The sequence below is a fragment of the Bactrocera tryoni genome, chromosome 1 (genome assembly GCF_016617805.1).
Source record: "Bactrocera tryoni isolate S06 chromosome 1, CSIRO_BtryS06_freeze2, whole genome shotgun sequence".
NCBI lineage: Eukaryota > Metazoa > Arthropoda > Insecta > Diptera > Tephritidae > Bactrocera > Bactrocera tryoni.
The window spans coordinates 15878487-15899915 of record NC_052499.1 but is presented as its reverse complement, the minus strand read 5'-3'; the positions used below and the strand labels follow the sequence as shown (position 1 = coordinate 15899915).

The following is a 21429-nucleotide window of genomic DNA, read 5'->3' as shown; positions in this document are numbered from 1 at the left end:
CAAACTCGTTTGCGCCATCGACGCTTTGGCAAATTTAGCTGCAGCAGCATCAGCGCTCGCTCCTTCCAGTCAGTCTCATTTCGTCTGCGCTACAACGCTGAGTGCGTTTTCTAGTGGTGGTTAAGTGAACGTGACTGACGCGCGACAGCAACCGACGGTATAAGCGCGGCCCCAAATAAAATCAATAGTTTATGTGTATATATAGATATATATAGCAAAATTTGTGTAAGCTTGTATGTGTGTGGCTACATACTTGTGTTGGAAAAAAATAAAGATATATATGTATGTGTATGTGCGCGTGTATATAGCATATATTTGGCTTTAAGGCATTCGCGTGTTTGTGTGTGTGTGCGGAGTTTTGCAAACCCAACGAAACGCAAACCAAATGAAAAAGTGCATAAAAATGCAGCAGCAGCAGCAATAATTGTCAGCGACAACAACAACAACAAAAGCAGTAACAGCAGTTGCAGAAGTAAATGTAAGTGCCTATAAGTAAAGCTCGTTAGTGTTGGTATTGGTGTATATAACTATATAAATTAAGTGGATAGAAATATGTGAATGCAGCAGAAATAAGAAGAAAATAATACATACATATGTATGTATGTATGTACGTATCTTCGAGACCAACTGTGTTAGAAGGTAAACGAAAATATAAAACAAAGTGCCAGAGCCTAAACAACGTTGGAAACAACAGCAAAGGCAAAGTGAACAAGTGAAACAGCGCATGAGCGCACGAAGTCGTTGGCGTAGCGATCGTGTTGCCTGCTGGAATTTAAGTACGTGTACCTGTGTGTGTGTGTGTTTGTAAGGCATATGAAATATGTCTCTGTGTTGGTGCATTTTTCTGTTTTCGCTATGCGTTTGCGTGGAGAAAATATTCAAATGAGCACAAAATTGTTGTACTCACGCACAACAAATGCGCCAACAACAATAATAAGCACGATGAATGCGTTTCTGTGCATGTATTTGTTGCAAATTATGCATTTTATGCGCAATTGAAACGAAAAAACATTAGATGAAACGCAAAAATTTTAAATAAAATGTTAAAGTGTTTAACTGAAACTATAAATATTAAATTAAAATCATTGAGTAGTCTGCGCGTGGCGTAAAAACTTCGAAAATGCTTCAGTTGCATGAAGCTAAATGAAAGTTACAAAAACCTGTTATATAGTATATGTGAGAAAATTATGACAAATTATAAAAATATTTACATTTTTGCCAAAATTTAGCCAACCAAAGTTTAGTGTTATTGAAAATATGTAATATAAATAATATATAATACATATGTAATGTACAAAAATATACATGCCACCAATGCCATACACTGAAAGCTTATGCAGCGCCTTGCATTTTTATGGCTTCAGCGTGTTAGCGACATGGCAATCCCAATAAGTGATCATGACAAAACAAGTAACAACAACAAAACGAGTTTTTTTGGAAAAGTGCATGCTTAAATGGAAATCAAGTGTGAAAGGAAAATATGAAATAATGTGTTAATAAGTGGATATATGTGGCATACGCAGTAAAATATAATTTTAAACTAAATGTTGGCAAATAAAAAAGTTTTTCGTACAAAAACTTGGTTTTAATCGGCCAGTTTGTATTGCAGCTATATGCTATAGTGCTGCGATCTGAACAGTTTGTTCGGAGATTAAAGCCTGGTTTTTTGCAATAATGCATACCGAATATCACGTGGATATATTGCCAAATAAAAAAGTTTACTGTACAAAAACTTGATTTTGATAAATCAGTTTGTATGGCAACTATATGCTATAGTTGACCGATTTGAACAAAATATTCGAAAATTGTAGTACTGCCTTATAATATTCTTTGTGCAAAATTTTGTAAAGATGCTTTGTCAAATAAAAAAGTTTTCCATACAAGAACTTGGATTTGATCGACCAGTTTGTATGGCAACTATGTGCTATAGTGCTCCGATCTGAACAGTTTGTTCGGAGATTAAAGCCTGGTTTTTTGCAATAATGCATACCGAATATCACGTGGATATATTGCCAAATAAAAAAGTTAACTGTACAAAAACTTGATTTTGATAAATCAGTTTTTGATCGATCAGTTTGACAAAATATTATGGCAACTATAATGCTATAGATGCTTTGATCCGATTTCCAACAAAATATCGACCAGTTTGTATGGCAACTATATGCTATAGTGCTCCGATCTTAACTTTAAACCCGGAGATTATAGTGTTGCCCTGAGTAATAATCTGTGCCAAATTTCGTGAAGATATATTGTCAAATAAAAAAGTTTTTCATACAAGAACTTGGTTTTGATCGACCAGTTTGTATGGCAGCTATGTGCTATAGTGATCCGATCTTAACTTTAAACCCGGAAATTATAGTGTTGCTCTGAATAATTATCTGTACCAATTTTTTTGAAGATATATTTTCAAATAAAAAAGTTTTCCATACAAAAACTTGGATTTGATCGACCAGTTTATATGGCAACTATGTGCTATAGTGCTCCGATCTTAACTTTAAACCCGGAGATTATAGTTTGCCCTGAGTAATAATCTGTGCCAAATTTCGTGAAGATACATTGTCAAATATAAAAGTTTTTCATACAAGAACTTGGTTTTGATCGACCAGTTTGTATGGCAGCTGTATCTTCTAGTACTCCGAAATGGACGGTTCTGACAAATAAGCAATTTCTTGAAAAGAAAAGTATACGCACAAAAATTCACATCGCTAATAATTCATATATAGTATATCCCTCATTCCGAAGATGTTGGAAGAGTGTGCTGCCGCTATTTTGGAGAGTTATACCAAGATTTTAAATATGTACTGAAGCTCTCCATCAACACTAGCTTCCGGCTGCCAGACCAGTGGATTGTATTTCAAGGAACGCTGGCTACTATCAAGGTAGCAGTAAATGTACAGCTCCAAACTGCCGCTTCCTTCGGAGAGGTGTGCATTCACTACGATAACAGAGCAGCTATACTGAGCTATTGAAGTCTCTAAGCTCACTTTCCAATGTCCGCCATGCCTATTTCCATAGGATACATGTAAAAGAGATTGTGTTTACGGCGTCTAGTGGTTCCTCTTAGTAAATGCCTTCAGGACCTTCTGCTTTTCCCATATTGTACAGGTATTTTTCGGAAATACCAATGAGCGAAGGGCAACTGCGTTAAGTAGTAGTTTACCTCGCCGTGTTTGCTGCTGTGCCACATTTCTAAACCTTTGATTAGTTTGGCAGTTCGTCTTGATTTGTGCTCCCTTGTTCACGGAGTTTAAGTCTTTGCTTCTTCACCTGTTTTGTCGTGGACATGTATACTTATTTTTATCCGTCCTTTTTCCATAACCAGATTTGTCTTCTATCCTTTGCGAGTCGACTTATCATTAGCACTTTTACTAGCCGATTCAAGCCGAGGCGACTCTCAGAGCTGCTATTCTCTTCAACATACAAGTATAATACTTACAAGCGGATATGCGATATTTGCCATAAGACCTGATAGTCATATTGGCTTAATTTTATGTATCGTTCAAAATTGGAGCCAAATACGTCAGTTTGTTTTCGATTCTTAAGCCGTGGTATTTCAGACAGAAGCTTCGTTTGGATAGTTTTTGAATGAACTTGCAGCATGATGTGCTTCCTAGTAAGCAGAATCAGTTCAGTTTTGTTCCTAGCTGGACTAAAGCCATGTGAACTTACGTATTACGAGCTAGCCTTCCACAAATCCAAGTATGTACTTATCCCTGCGCCGCTTCAGAGATGATTTCCTTGCTTTGAAGGTCATCCGTTGTTCTTCGTCTTTAAGATATCTTCGTGTTATCGTTCGGATTTTGTCCGACTGAGATTAAAATATGTCGGTAAACCCAATGAAGTGAGGCAGATTCATATTGACCGGTTTGGAAAATTATTATTATTTATTTTAAAGTACAAAATGTGTGAAAATAATCATAAATTCAAACCCAATTCACTTTTGCTCGATATGACCACCTTTTGCCTTAACTATGGCCTTGAGACGGTCAAAAAACGAATCGCAAGCTGCGCGAATGTGACTTACCGGTATTTTGGCCCACTCACGGATAATGGCTTTCATCAGCATATCGAGACTGGTGTATTTTTTACTTCGGACCTTGCTCTCCAAAATGGCTCAGAGAGGATAATCCATTGGATACATCTGGTGAATTCGAGAGCGATTGTGTGGTCGTAGTGAAGTTCGGAACGTTGTTTGTTAGCCATTCTTGGTTCACTCGCGCTTTGTGAGACGGTGTTGAGTCTTGTTGAAACGTCCATGGTTTGCGCCGGAAATGTTTGTTTGCCCACGGCTTCAAAGTAGCCTCCAGAACACTTTCCCGATAATATGTCGCATTTACTTTGACGCCAGGCTCCACGAAAACAATTGGAGAGCGCCCATCTGCGGTGACAGCGGCCCAAACCATTATTTGTGGCGGGTGCAGCCTCCTGGTCCCCAACCGATGACTTAGAGTCTTGTATGAACGGTCGGTCAAGTAAACCCTATCGTTTTGAGAGTTTACGAATTGCTCAATTGGAAACAACTCAAGTCTTACTTATTGCTACTTCGGTGTGAGATCATGGACCTTTTGGAACTTGTAAGGCTTGACCTTGAGCTCATGTGTCGGATGCTGCGGTTGGATATTTTCAGTTCTTTAGCCATTTGATTGGCACTTCGTCGTGGATTTCGCTCAAGTCGCTGCTTTACTTTCCGAACCATCTCACGTGACGTTGCAGTCTTTTGATGACCACCTCCATGGCGTTTTGCGATGCTACCAGTATCATTGTAACGAATGATGGTGCGATAAACAAAAACTTTATTTCCATTAAGGTGTTTGAGCTCACGAACTACTGCTGGCTGTGATTTTCCAGCTAAATATAAAGCAATCACACTATTACGTTTGAATTCCATCGCTCATCATTTTTTTTGCGTTCACTTTTGGCAAAACGCTTTTGTAGACTTGTGAACAATACTCCAAACTGTCATTCAGCAAATTTATGAACAGCTGATTCCAGTGCGACAGCTGCGTGAACGGTCTGAAGTTGGTTACACTTCGAGTGCCGGATGACTATCCCAAACCGGGGGGAGCTTCCGTTGTTCACTATAACACCCGAACATTTTTATTGGCTCTAGTTATATAACAGATTTCTTAGTCGGTCTGTAAGGTAGCATATATAGTAGGTTATGGGAACCGTCAGAATTTTCAGTCTTATTTTCGTAGAACTTACAAAGTGGTGAATGCTTTGTAAGCAGATCGTAAAGAAAACATATGGGTAGGTTTCAACGCAAACTCAAACTTTGCTCTCAGCTGGCTCACCCATTACAAAAACTTGACCTATTTGTCGACTAATTATTTTAGTAGCTAAGGAATAACTTTTTATATAAATGATCTGAATCCTGTTCTAAATTTTCAGTGTTTAAAATCTTCTCAAAGTTATAGATTATGTAGAACCGACAATGATTAAAATGATTCATGTATCCATTTCCCACTGCTACGTAGATTTTCAAACATAAAAATGTAAGAAAAAGCGCTATTGATCCAGTCTTCAAACCTAGTTTTTATAATTCAGACCAATGCTTGGCACGCTAAAGGGTGTCGGCAGGCTGCCAACTACTACAAATACGTTGGCCAAGTAAATAAAATCCAAAAAACAGAAATGCTTGCAGTTAGAAGCATTGCATTTGTATAAAAGAATAATTAGCACAAAACCGCACCAGTTCGCAACTACTCCATTTTCATTGCACGATCGGTGGAAATGCCAAGCACTCAATTACTAGCAGTAAATTATCCACCTACGTTTGCTAAAGTTAGAATTAAAATTCGAAACGTTTACATTTACAAATTTGTCGAGTTGATTGGCTTCGTACTTACATTTACCGTTGTACCAATTGTTGGACGGTTTTTAGTTAAGAGCTTGTTCGATAGCTTGTACAGGGCGATAAAACTTTGATTGCTGCAATAAAAAAGACTAGTATTTATTGCACTAACCGATAACCAAATAGGGAAATTGATTTTGTGTGATTCAATCTATAGCCCTTATAGAAGCTAAGTCTTTTGTAAAATACTAAAATTGGAATAAACTCGTATATATTATACAAGTAACAGTACAAAAGTACAGAAATTGAGTATTGAAGGCAAACATATATAAAAACTAATGGTTTGAAATGAAAATTTACTTGAATGTTTAAATTTGAGTAAGTTATAGAACAAAATATGAATTTTCTGCCAATTTTCGAAATATACATTGTGACAAAATATGTACCCGGAAATTGTAAGTAAAACGCAAAATATTTAATTATTCATCAATATTTATTTTTTCGCCTTCAAAGTAATCCCCACCAAATGTAATACACTTAATCGCCAATGATTTTTCCATTCCTCGAAACACTTTTCATACGCACTTTTCTGGATGGCCTGCAGCTCCTTCAGCAAATTTTGTTTCATCTCTTCGATCGACTGAAAACGGGTTCCATGAAGCGACAATTTCTGTTTGAGGAACAAGAAAAAGTCACACTCAAATCACGTCAAATCTGGTGAATGTTGTGGTTGATCGATGCTATTCATTGCGTTTTTGACTTTAAATTCGGTCACAATCGTGGCTTTTGTGATGGTGCATTATCACAATTCTGACCGTTTTCGACGGATGTTCTCACGGAAATGCCTCAATATGACCATGAGTCTATCCGGAACAAATTCATGATCCACCAAATCACGAATATCGAAAAACACAATGTTTGAACGACTTTGACGTGGTTTTTTGGTTTGGGCTAGATTTTTTTCCCCTCCATTGTCGAGCTCTTTTGCCATCTCTCTAACACTTGCCTTACGATTTTCGAGATCCATTTCCTTCGCTTTTTTTAATATTTTCATCAGCGGAAGAGGTCGAAGGTCATTCAGAACGAGACATGTCTTCAACGATCACTCGACCGTCTTTGAAGGGTTTGTACCACTTGTAGACTTGTGTTTTTGATAAAACTGTATCACCGTAAGCCTTTTCCAACAATTGCAATGACTCCGCACATTAAATTTGGTTGGAAATACAAAATTTTAGACAAATTCCTTGTTCGATATTTTTATCCATTGTAAAAATCGCAAAGCACTACCGGAGGTGTACCGACTTAAGCAGCTGCTGTAAATGAACTGGTTGAGAGATTTATTTGTAAGTTCCAAAATGTTAGTTCTTTTTAAGCGTCCAAAATTCATACTCTGTCTAGTAGATTTATTAACAGTAAGTTTTCATCATTAGAAAGTCTCTCTAGGTATCTTGCTTTGCTGATTTCGTCTTTAACAAAAGTTGCATTTAAGCCTTTACGACTTTCAAAGTTGCTTATATACCAAAGCGCACTTACAATGCTTCTTAACGCCTTAAATTGATATCTTTGGAGGATTTCAATGTTCGTTGTACTCGCCGTCCCCCATAACCGCATTGCATACGTCCATACTGGTTTAGGGATTGACTTGTAGAGTTGAACTTTATTTTCATGACTAAGTTGTGACCGCGGGCCTAAAAGCCAAGGAAAGCACGATCAGCTTACTTAAGAGTCTAAAAAACTCTCAGGATCCTCATCTAGTTATTTGTGTTTCTTTGTTGAACCAGGTCTAACACAATTGGCAAGATTCATTTGAGTATAATTTCAAATACCGTACCAGATAATCCGATGAGTCACTCCACCTACCGACCCCAATGAAATCGTTTTTCATTTCAAGTCCATCCAGCAAAAATTGAACACAATTTTTTATCTTTTCGGAAAGCTTAAACACAGAAGAAATCATTAAGATAGCATAAGCGATACTTATAGCAAACACCTTTCCCAAGACAATCGGGTCCACAGAAACGGAACGGAATTCAGCAACACTACAGCGATGAACTTAAAAGTCCAGCACTTTTTTTTGATTGTTTATAGTAACTTAAAATATTCATGGAATTAAATCGTGGACATTTTTTTGCCGATTATTTTGTTACTATTTTCGACGTGGATTAACCCCAATAACCAAATTTGGTGAAGAAGTTCCATCAGAGACCAGTGTTTATCGATGATACCGTGAATCCAATCGATATTGTAGATCACTAGAAGACTAAATTCGTGAAGGTCGTCCAAAATAAGTTCTTGTTCCGACCGCTTTTGACGCTGAAGTTTCTGAAATAATAATCGCCTATAATATTCCTAACCTTCAATAAAGTTGAAAGAAGACTAGGACGTAATTAAAAACCTTTTTGCTTCTGCAACTAAGTTAAAAACAAAATCAAACAATATGATCAAAACAAAAATGATAAAACAATAGCGAAAAACAATTAGCACAACGAAATTGTTTCTTTGCTTTTCATGCATGCAGCAGCTCAAAGCGGAGTGACTGGTGAAAGACAACCACAAAACCAACAGCAATTACAAGAGACTGTAAACGAATGCAATAAAACTGAAAACTACAACAAGTTGTCCTGTCAAACAGCAGAAAACACAAAAAATTGAGGAAAAACATAAAGTTGTCTGCCAGCAAAGCTGCTCGGTAACCTAGTCGCAGTCGGCAAAGCAGCAGCAGTTGACAAGCAGCAGTCGGTATGTGGCGGCAATAATACGAACAATTGTTGGTTGTAAAATGACATTTTTGCTGCTGCCACTGCCAACAAATGAGTCGCCACAACTTTGACGGACAAATTACATCTCTCTCTCTCTCTAGCACTCTCGCTATCTCTATCACCAAAGCATTACAACCGCAGGCGCTTCCATTCACCACATTTTCAACACACGAGCAGCAGCTCTTACTCCCGGATCATATTCAATTTTTTTTTTCTTAAAAACTTTTACCAGGATAAAATAGCTTATCTTTTTTAATTCCCAAAAATCGTCTCTTTCCAGTCTGTCACCCTTAAGTAGTTCCGAAAATTTTGTTTACTTCCTCAATGAGCGCTTTTCAGCATCAACTTTAGCACCACACAAGGCGAACACTAAAAGCCAACAGCTGTTTTTGTTATTGCTGTCTTCTTAACAATCGATATACTCGCTAGCAATCGGCTAAAACATTCGCAATTTTGCGTAATGGGGTCAACAGCAACTGCGTTGTTAAATGAATGGTTTTGAAATTGCTTTCAGGTTTTGTCAGCATGTTCAACCGTTGTTTTTGTAATAAACAATTACAAATACAATTACAAGTATATTGTTTGATTAATCCTTGGTTGTGCTACTAACAGAAATGTTCACTTTAAGGCCTACTGGTGGGAATAAAATTATATATAATTATATACACAAAGATTTTTATCAGTGCCGCTCTAGGATCATCTCTTATCTTTGGTATTTAATTCAAACTCATTTGCCAGTTGCGGCTTTGCGTTCTTAAATTATTTGCTTCTGTACGCATATTTTTCAAGAGCATGTTATTCGTAAAACCTCAGTGTTCCATTGAAATCTTCACATTCCCGCTATTTTCGCTTCAGTTATTTAGAACCCTAACTGGAATTAGGTATTTATACTTAAATATTATGGAATGCCGAGCCAAATATATGGTGATCCATTTCAAAGTTCTCTACTTTTTTAAAGAAAAAGCACATACACTTAAATTTTTATGGGAAATGTTTATTATCATTTGAAAGAACATTCTTTAGCATTTATTTCATGAAGATTATCTCTTTCAAATGTTGGTCGCGGCTACGGCTCAGATGGTTCATCCGTTGAGCCTAGTTTTCGATGACTCGTTCAAGCATTTTAATTAATAATTAATTTTGCTCCAAGGCCTGAGTTGAAGCGAGATTGTCCACTTAGATTTCAGGCTTTACATATCCCTACAAAAGTCTAACAGTATGATATCACGCGATCACGGCCAATCGACCACCGTAAAACGTGAAATTAATGGCTCTCTGAAGTATTCTCTTAATAAATCCATTGATTGATGTAATGTGTGGCACCGTCTTTTTGAAATCTAATGTCGCCGAGATCACGAACTGCAATTTCGAGCATCAAATAGTCGGTTATCATGGCGCAATAATGGTTGCCATTGACGGTTACGTTCTCACCGGCATCATTTTTGAAGAAATATGGAGCGATGATTCTACCGGCTCCTAACCATACCAAACCGTTGTTTTTTCTGGATGAAATGGCAGCTCTTGAATCTCTTCAGGTTGCTCTTCGTTTCAAATGCGGCAATTTTGCTTGTTTACATACCCATTGAGCCAGAAATGAGCCTCATCGCTGAACAAAATTTGGCTCGAAAGCAGTGGATCTTCTTGGAACTTTTCAAGAGACCATAGAGCAAAGCGATGCTGCTTGGGAAGGTCGAGCGGCTTTAGGTCTTGCACAAACTGTACTTTGTACGCTCTCAATTTAAGATCTCGAAGTAAAATGAGCCAAGTCGTTCCATAAGTCTCCACGATCTTCGTGTACACACTCAACTACAGCTGCTAAATTATTTTCACTGCGTGCTGGACGTGCTCTGTTCGGTCGAATATTATCCAATAATGAATGCTGGGTCTCAAGATGGGTGATGGTGTTGCGAAAAGTATGGTCAGCAGATCCATTATGTTGACCATAAGTTAAGCGAAACGCACGAATTACGTTCTTTACAATTGTTCAGGCGTAAGTCTTTCCATAACGAAATACCAAACAATTCTGACACGAATCACTCGTCAAAAAAGGCTATAGAAAACGATAACCCTACTTGGATCAACCGTTAGTAGCTGTAAGTCTATAAATAAATGAAGTTTAACGTCGAAAAAGTTAAAGAAACACTGTTTCAAAAACGGTCTGTTGTCATCAGAAAGATAGCAGCGCATTTTAACAGCTTTGCTGGATTTTGTCCAAAATCTTCCAGTTGACCCGAGAAATAGTTTCGAAGATACAGCCTTGAGAACTTGTGCGCTCGAGGCTAGCTAGGCTTGGTGCGACGTCTTTAAATACGTTTTTCTCGAAACTGTATTTTTGAAGTCAGTGGGTGAGATTTCTCGAGAACTACTCAAACGATCTTCATGAAATTTTACGCAGGTCTTAGAGATACAATTACAACTATTTGGAAAAAAAAATGTTGTCAAATTTTCACTGAAATTTTAATTTTTTTGTAAAAATGTCTGCCAAAAATTCAATTTTCAGTTATTTTTCCTTGGTTCAAGTTCTAAGTTAAGGTTTTAACTAAAACATGTATTTTTTCACTTTAGATGATCCTATAAGGAGTTATCCTGCCAACACGAGCGCATTGACCACTTTACGATAAACATCAGCATTTGAAACGATTTTTTTTTATTCCAATACGATCGGAAACACATAAATATCTAGCAATAATAGAGCTACCCCTTCAAACTAGTTCTATGTTTTCACCTTTATTGTTTTGCATTTTTTACATCTTGGCAACTCTGAATGTATATTTCTTGCCTACTCTTAACATCAATGCTCCTTCACAGTGCAGGCATGCCAACAGCGAAACTCGAGTAAAAGAATTTGGCGAAAGAGCGACATAAAGCAAACGGCGAGTGGCACACAATGCAATGTCAATACATTTATGCATTTTGCAATGCATATGCACTTATACACATATATACATATACCTATTCCATAAGCAACGGCATGCATTTATCAACTGCTATCGCCGCCGTCGGCTCACTACTACATACGAGCCCATGCATACATGCACTGTATGTGTTGCTATGTTGTGTTTTTGCGTGTGTGTGTGTGTGCCTTTGGCATTTTTCTGGTTGTTGGCAGCAGCAGCGGCAGCAACATGTTGGAATGTTGTCGCTGCCAGTTACATGGCATTTGCTTTTCTGCTACTCTTCTGTTGTCCGCTACAATACATATCATTGTTTTTATTGTTGTTTTGTTGATTACTTTAGACATTTCTTATGCGTTAGCTTTACATTCGATTTTCATAATCCACGCTTCTAATTTTGCTTTCCCAGTTGATTTTTCAACAATATTCTTTTTTTAAATAAATCGAACGTTTCTCGAAAAAGTAGGTGCTGAATCCTTAAAAATCAGAAATATATCAAAAATATATTTGATAATTGTTTTCTCAAGAAAAGGTCGAGCGGGTTTAAGTAAACTTCAAAGTTCGATCTAACGCCAAGCGCATATAAGACGGCTTACGATCAAAAGACGATCCCTACTTCTAGTTGACTCTTCTCACAAACCCATCTATACTCAAAGCTGGCAAGAAAATCATATTGCCAATATAAAACTTTAGCGTTTTCAACCATTTCGTGTTAAGCTGCCATGTTATTTTTGTTCATGGAAAGAACAACGTTTAAAAAACGTTCAACTTTAGTATTAAGTACGTTCTGTAGAGAATGTGTTTCACTTTGCTCAACTTATGGTCAATATAATCGGCCTACTGAGCCTACTATTCTCATCACCATCACTCATCTTGAGACCCAGCATTCGTTATTGCATAATATTCGACCGAATAGACCACGCACTGCCTACTGGAAGTAAAGAAAATATAGCAGCCGTAGCTGAGAGTGTACACGAAGACCGTGGAGAGTGCATTCGCCGTTCGCAGCAACTCGGACTGACGTATGGAGCGTCTTGGCACATTTAGAACACATCTTGTGCAAGAACTGAAGCCGTTCGACCTTCCCAAGCGATAACTCTTTGCCCTATGGGCTCTTGAAAAGTTTCAAGTTCCAGTGTCATTCGCCAGTTACCAGTCGAAATGCTCGAACGAGTTATCAAAAAATGGACTCAATGGATTGACCATCTGAGAATTAGCTGTGGCCACCAATTGAAAGATATAAATATATGTATATCATTAAAATTGAAGTTTCTGTTTTTTCTTTAAAAAAGTCTTAAACCTAATAGATCACCCTAACATACATGTGTTTGACACCCATAAATATAAGCCCTTTTTTCAGGAAAATTCGTTTTTGAGGCTTACCAAAGAACCAACTACCTATTTTGTTAGAGATTGCAATGAAGCAATCTGCAAGACAAGCTTAAAAACACATCTCTATTATATCATATATCTCGGTACAAAAACCAATATTAACCGTCGAAAATGGCTTTATTGGTTTCCAAAAATTATCCATTAAAATCTATAAAATTTGGCATGTGTATGAGCCAATTGTCAAATCACTTTTGCCACTCTGCTTGAGATATCTGCAAAAGATATCTTTCTGAGCGCCTCATCAGGTTTCGGAAAGCGTTGCCTACTTAGTGCATTTTTTGTGGGAATAAAAAAAAATCATTTGCCAAGCCTGAAAAATACGTTGGCTAACTCATCAGATATTTTGAGTGCTCGAGAATGCATTTATTTCAACCGATATGTGATAGCAATGTATTGTCGTGGTGAAGAATTAGCCCAGGCGATTGCTTTTCCTGATTTATTGAGAGAAAACTGGCCCACAAATGGTTGTATGCCACATGTGCAGTTTTCCAAAAAAAAAAGGTAACCATTTACTAGGAAATGCTTCGTGCGTCAACAACTTTTGTTGATTCGGCTCATCAGTCGATTGCAACTTACTTTCGGGCTCTTACAAGTGAATCCATGAATCCTGTTACACGATTTCATAGACGTGTTTCGAAGTTCCGCTATTGTAATTTTTAATATTACTTTCGTTCACTAGATATAAGACATTCTTTCTGCGATTAACAAGTTGTTTATAAGCCATTGTGAAAAAATTTCTTTCACAGTCAAATGTTCATGCAATATTCAATGTTTTCTGGTGCCAGTGATGAATTTAGTTGGCTCAATTCCACGATAGATCACGTGGCCAGCTGATTTTGGATGACCGACTTCGCCTTGGAGTGATCAGCGACTTCGATTGAATTCACATTAACATCGTTAGACATTGGTTCATCATGGAGCTTTATCACTAAAAACTAAACTAAGTTCTACAATGTAGTGTTTCTGTGCTAATCCACGTCGAAAGTAGTAACAAAATAATCGCTTCCAAATGTTCGGAATTTAATTCCATTTTTTAGCCGAAATGAATATTTTAAGTTACTGTAAATAGCATAAATAGCGCTCGTATGTCATAAGATTCTCAGTATGTATAACATCAAAGATGTCAAACCTTACAAAGAGTTGGGAGTTGCCAGATTACAACACTAGGATTGCCCCGAAATATAGCAGGCAATCTACGTAATATTGATTTCGGGAATGACTGTTAATGTATCGTCACATATTACTTGAACTAAATGTTGCATGTCCATAAGACATAAGTGAATGTTTTTACCATTATAACCACATATCACATTAACCTGCCAACTGGTTCTAACGAAAGCCGGGCTATTTAGCGTATCTTGCGTTTTTAAAAGCCAGGCAGTGTCACATCTTTAGAGATACGTACAAATAGCTCAGATCGCTTGACTGTAGCATATAGCTATCATATAAAAATGAACGATCAAAATCAACACAGCGATCTTGTTATACCTTTTTATGGTATAAGAAATGCGCCTGTGAAGGGTATTATAACTTCGATGCAGCTTTCTTTATTTTTTTATTCACATTCACAGTGATCCTTAGTTATGGTAAACATAAATAAATGCCTAATTTAGTAAAGTTGGATATATATTTAAACATATTTTATAGTTGTGACAAAAAAGTACCCGGAAATTGTAAATAAAACGGAAAATATTTAATTATTCATTAATATTTATTTTGTCGCCTTTAAATTAATACCCACCAGAGGTAATACAATTATGCAAATGATTTTTCCAGTCCTGGAAACACTTTTCATAAGCACTTTTTGGGAATGCCTTCAGCACCTTCAGCAAAGTTTCTATCTGTTCGATAGACTGGAAACGGGTTCCACGGAGCTGCAATTTCAGTTTGGAAAACAAAGAAAGATCACACGGAGCTAACTCTGATGAATGTGCTTTTAGCTTTAAAGAGAGAACTCCTTGTTGACCGCCTCTTCCTCCGGAACAAATTCATGATGCTTCAAACCACGCATATCGAAAAAAAGAATGAGCATTGGTATATCAAAAATACCCACTAAAATCATTCGAACGAACTCGCTAGAGATATCGTGCTCTCTTGTCATCTCTCTAACACTTGCTTGATGATTTTCAAGCACCATACAGTTTTTTGATATTTTCATCAGTTGAAGACGTCCAGAATGAGGCATGTCTTCAACGATCGTCTTTGAAGGCTGCGTACCACTGTAGGCTTGTGTGTTTTTGAAAGTGAATCAACGTAAGCCTTTTTCACAATATATGTCTACAGAAAGTGTATATTAAATGAAGCGTATATTTCCTAACGCATCAATTAAGATATTTCTTGCTACTTGCTTTCAATATTTTAACAATAATTTTATTTCTTTTTCTACTTTTTTACAGTTGTTTCAGTGCAATAAATTCGGATAAAAGCGCGTGGAAGTTTAAAAATTTTCATAGAAAAATTAACGAAGACTTTAGTGATCTAAGAAAATTGTTAACGAAAGCCTTAAGATACGTGATTTCTATAATTTGTGCCCACTGTGGCACCAAAAACAGCAGGAACCAACGAATATTTTTTCAACTAAATTTGAAAATAGGCAGCATGTAAATCAAGGTGAGTGAAAGCATTGTAGCAAACTTATATAAGACACCGCGTACTATACTGAAGGCCATAATGTCGTTTTCTGTTGAGAAAAAAAAAGTAAGCTTTATCAAAACTCTACTAGAGCCACATTTGCAAAAATAAATTTAGTATAAAATCCATTAAAAAGATACTTAAAATATTTCGTTTTATTTTGTTTATTCAGCAAATGATTCCGTTTATGTAATTTATTAGTATTTAGATGGATGAAAACCTCACATTAAATGTTAATAAAATATTATTTATTATGAAATTAAATATTACATAATCGCATCGCCTAAGCTAACCGCTTTAGCATGGGTGTGGAACCGCATTCTGTAGACAAAATTAAAAACCAAAAACAAAACAAAGCACTACGACTCCGGTGCCTTGCAGCGAGCGCACCCGCTGCGTTGTGAGAAAAATTAAATTGAAATTTGCACGTAAATAGTTGAGACATTAACTCATTTTAGCAAATGTTAGCAAAATATCTATACAAAATCGTAATAAGAAAATAAAAGCGCATTGGCGTTGACAATGTCAGCCACAGGCACAACAATGGAACCAACCCAGAACACAGGCAGAACAGCAGGCGTTCAAACAGGCAGGCAGACGGCAACCGGCAGCCGACAGTCGGCAGCGGCAATGCAGCAGTTGATGTCATATTCATGACAATTTAATAACAATTTCGTGCCATTTCGTCATGCCACAACTAAGTGACAAATAGCAAGCAAAGATGCAAATGCCTGCAAAGTATTTGCAAATGTCTTGCACAAACTGAAATTAATTACCACGCGACATACATATTTGCTAAGTGAGCTCACTGTCAGTGAGAAATTCGTTTTTAATGGCTTTCGGTTTCGTTTTCACTAACTTTTCACTTTTTTAATTGAGAAAAAATTTGAAAAATGTGAACTTTTGCATTTGCGAAGTCTTTTTTTTGAAGTCTCAGCTAATAACAAAAGACTTAAGCAACGAACTTCATGGCATTTGATTTTTAAATATGTATGTATATGTATATATCGCCACCTAAAATGCAAAATAGCATAACATCACTTTTCATAAGTTTACAGGCGAAGGAGAAACGATATAATAGCAACCGCTCATATTGAAACAAAATTTGAGTTTTGGTTATAAAGTGGTTATGTATTGGTTATATATTGGTTATATCTGACAGCGGAAGCTGAAAATTTTATATTAGATATTTATATAATGAGATAGAGTGAATCGCGAGCAATAACAAGCTCAGTTACTTACAATTCCTGACTCATTTCCAGGTCGAAATAACTGCTAGAGGCAAAAAAAATTAAAAAAATGTTGCCACATGTTTCGATTTCAATTGAATTACACATATGTCATATACAACTTCACTTAATTTCCCAATTTTGTTATGTTATTTATATCGTTGCCACTTAATTTTACTAATTTTAAATATAAAAATATTTTTTAAAATTTAATTTTGAAATCTTTGCAAGTTGATATTATTTTTTTTTTAAATATATTCAGGTTTCCCAATTTTATTATGTTATTTATACCGTTGCCACTTAATTTTACTAATTTTAAATAAAAAAAATAATTTTTAAAATTTAATTTTGAAATCTTTGCAAGTTGATATTATTTTTTTTAATTTGTCTACGCTATAAATGATTTGAAAAAAAAATGGGGTTGCCACCTGGCTGGAAATGATAAAAAAATTTAAAAGATTAAAAAAAAAAAAGAAACTATGCAAAGCACTGTAAATAATTTTTTTATAAGTTTCAGTTGAAATATACATACATATATGGTACCAGTGTTTCCTCCTTAACTAAATTTGAAATATGTATGAATATATACATAATAAGAAAAATAAACTTTCTGACTTAATAAAGATTTTTTTTCAATTGTTTTTATGCCGTTGCCACATAATTTACTTATTAAAATCCCCCTAACTAAATTTTGCAAACTGTTAATCTGTTCTAAATTTTTCTACATTGCATATGCACGAAAAAGTATTGTTTTGCATCATAAAATATTTGAAAAAAATAAAAATAAAAAGTTAGGGTTGCCACATGCCTCAAAATAAGAAAAAAATTCACAAGGTTAAGGGTCAAGCTATGCAAAGCAGTTCAGATAAATTTTTTTATAAGTTAAAATATATATTGGACTAGTGTTGCCATCCTAACTAAATTTGAAATATGTATGAATGCAGTTATAATTAAAAAAAAGAACTAAAAAGAATTTTCTTATTTTATACAGAATTTTTTACAAATCTATTTTTTTCGGCGTTGCCACCTTTTTCTAATTTTAACAATTTTTAAAAAAATCTTAAAATTTCCAAATAAACACTTTTTATATAGCGAAATTTTAACAATATTCTAATATTTATTACTTCATTACAATTTTCTAACGATTCGCTTTCATTCAGCACTGCAAACCCGCGCTTTCATATACATACATACATACATATACTATGCAGTGCGCGCTCGTTGCACAAACAGTAGCCAATACCGTTCTAATTACAGTTGTTAATTAATTTTTCTCCCTTTTTTGTTAAAAATCGTGCATAATTATTACAGGTTTATGGGTGTTTTTGTAATTATTGTTGTTATTAGTTGTTGTTAATGAACATATCTACAAGTATGTAAATCGCTTAGTAAAATCTACAGATGGCGACAGCGCCAGCGCCAGCTATGACGACGACGACGACACATTCGTCGACTGTGGGCGGGCGCCACTCGTCCGGCGGCGCACGAACAAAACGACAAAGCTGATTCCAATCGACAGATATACCTACATACGTCTTGAAATTTCAACATACCGTCATGCAGGCAAACTCACATTTTTGCTTAATTAAAGCAATCGTGAAAATATTATTACTTGAATTATGGAAAAAGGTGGCAACAACTTGTCAACGCGCTGATGTTAAACACAATATAGCTGCTAAGCTAATTGGCAATGACAATGCGCGGGAATTCAACCGTGATTTCATTTATGGAAAATAATGTTTTTTTAAACATTCATAAAAATATTTTTTTTTCAAAATTTCAATTTTTTTTATAATTTTTTTTGTTTTATTTTTATTTGTTCTGCATTTTTATAATTTTTTTTTTTCATTTATATAATTTTTTTAATTTTTATAATTTTTTGTTGTTTTTAATTTATTTTCACATTTCAATACAAACTTTTAACTTTTTATACGCCATAATAACGGCACATTGCGCCACTCACCCTTTTGACTCAACTCTCACTCTTGCTCGGTCGCCACCGTTTTAGCGCGATCTCACCTCAGCCCGAGACAATAAAATTCCTTTTTCAAGCACCTACAGACGCACATACATACAAATGTAAATATGTATAAGTGTAGCCATTTCTGCTGTACATTTTTATTACTTGACTTATGACTTTCAGACTTTACGATTCCGCCTTTATGCTGTATGATTTGTTGTGTGTTTATATTTCATTGTCGTGCTGCAGTCGAACTGAGGTGTCTTATTGTTACATTGTCTTGCTGTTGTTGCTCCATACAGACCGTATTGTGTGGGCTTAGCAGTGAAATATGTACGAATATCTGATATATGTATGTATGTCTGTAAGTCTACATCTTGTACAATAAATATTAAATTTTAGACAAATTAGAAGGCAAGTTGTGCTATAACGCGCTTCTCAAATTCCTTATGTTGTTTCTTAACACTAACTCAACTGGAGAGCAATCGCGTTCTTAACAGCGAGAGTGGATTTTACGGTTTCTCAAGTTGAGAAAGCTTTAATTTGAAATCAAGTTTGTTTAACCAAAGGTTAGAGAAATTATGTAGGGTGATATTTGATATCGAGTTTAAAACTATAAGGTTTTGAAAGCTGTCTGGCGCCAATTAGATATTTCAAGTGTAACAAAGTCCTTCTCCAACTGGTTTTCCAAAGGAGTGGAGGTCTTCCTCTTCCTCTGGGTACTGCGTCGAATACTATCAGAGCTGGAGTGTTTTTATATACAAGTATTCGGAGGACGTGACCTAGTAAGCGTAGCCGTTGTCTCTTAATTCGCTGAATTACAAATGCCAATGTTATCGTGTATCTCATACAGCCCAACATTCGCCATTGCCAATGCGCAAAGGACCACAAATCTTTGCAGAACCTTTCTCTCGAAAACTCGTAACGCTCATTAATCAGCTGTTGTCATCGTCCAAACTTCTGCACCATACAGCAGGACGGGAATGAGGACTTTACTTTTCGATTCCTTACTCAGTTCGAAGAAGCACCTGTGGGCAAGAGTTATTCTGCGTTGGATTTCGCGACTGGCATTATTGTTGGTATTAATGCTGGTTTCAAGGTAGACGAAATTATCTACGACTTCAATGTTATGACTGTCAACAGTGACGATAGTTGTGCGATGAGGAAGTATGAAAATATGTTACTTAAAATTAAAGAGGAGAAATAAAGGAGTTTCGTTCGAGAGAATAGAAACAACCGCTGGGATCAGAACTGTAGGATTTGCTGAGGTCGTAAGAAGAAGGATGTCTTCACGTCGGTGAGACTCTGTTATCGTCGTAGAGAGTGTGTGCGGGGGTTATGCTAGGCGCGTTCATTCCCAGGTCGGTGGTACAGAAACCTCAAGTCCAAGAGGTAGCTTTCCATCCATTTCTTTGGCCAAGTTAGGTCTAAACGGTCCCCAGGTCTGGATGGTTTGAGCGGAGAGTTGTGGAAGTTCATTCCGGAATACCTGGAAGGCATTTATAATAAGTAAGTGCTTCTCGGAGGGATACTCTCCACGCGAGTGGAAAAGTGCTAGAGTTGTTCATCTCCTAAATTCCCCGTTTTATCGCTGCATCAGTCTCCTTCAAGTACTTGGAAATGTGGTCAGATAGTCAGGAAAGTACGCAGTATTGAGGATGCATCGTTTTATGTTCAGAATGTTGTTAGAGAGAACGTCAACAATTATGTCCTTGGTATATTTTTTGACTTCTAAAGGGCATTTGACTATCTAAGCTGAGATCGTGTGGTAAACGACTGGAGGAGCTAGATTGTACAGAAATTACTCTTTGGACAGAAAGGCCTCTCTAGGCGGCGTGAATGGGAGAGTGGAGATCGGAGTTGTTCCTGGTTGCCCGCAGAGTTCCATCTGTGGTCCATATATTTGGAATCTTATGATGGACTCCCTGCTTGCGTATGCGTACGACTCTCTTCTTGTGGTCGAAGGTCGTTCGCGGTCTAAGGGAGCGGAATGATAATCCTTAGGGATTGTATATACTTGGGGTTTAGGTTTGGGGGTTGAAAAATCGATGGAAAAAACAGTAACAATACTGCTTAAGGGCAGATTGTTGCCGATTCGTCCACCGATTGTTCGGGTGCACGTTGTCAGCATGTGACGCAAGCCAAGTCATGATCTTCACTGAATGACTTGTGTAACTCAAATACTTTCGTTTGTGTTAAAATAGCCCACCCAAATTATGTTTGCAACAATTTGCTCAATCCCATAGCCATGATATCATTGGAAACACAAACTTTCCAGCAAACTCATTGCTCAGGTTTTTTTGCATGGTAACACTCGTCAAACAAGCTCTTCCCATTAGAAACAAACAACATGACATATATGTAGAGATCAAACTTCGTGGGAAGTGCAAAAATATTTTGGCAATATGTTAAAGATTTTTTTTTTATCGATTCGTATGGTATATAAATCATTATAGAGATTCAAACTAAATTCTGCCACCAATTTTGAATTTATTTTCCTTTAATAACATTACTTGTATGAGATTTCCTATAGAGTATGCTGCATCTTACATACCCAACTGGATATAAAACACTTTGTGCTTTATGCTGACTTTTCACAGACTTCTTCTGCTGCTGTAGCATGAATAATTGAATAATTTTCTCAAATAATATTATTTCAATATACAAAAATATTTTTACGCACCTATCTCCAGTGGTCACTTTACATTCATATTACAATTTCATAAACAACTCCTTGCCTTACATGAAGCTAAAAGACCACATTTCTGTA

The 21429-nt window shown here is 36.3% G+C and overlaps 1 protein-coding gene across 3 annotated transcripts in view; it reads left to right on the top strand.

Annotated features, from left to right (window-relative positions):
- Nucleotides 1–21429, top strand: part of LOC120767250 (F-box/LRR-repeat protein 7-like) — a 407584-nt gene that overhangs the window by 353147 nt on the left and 33008 nt on the right. For 2 of the 3 annotated variants that reach the window (XM_040093110.1, XM_040093128.1), the window contains one exon: nt 15236–15449. The gene's annotated coding sequence lies outside the window, so the exon portion shown is untranslated. Of the gene's footprint in view, nt 1–319; nt 479–15235; nt 15450–21429 lie in introns of those variants that run through there. The other variant, XM_040093120.1, reaches the window with a different exon arrangement.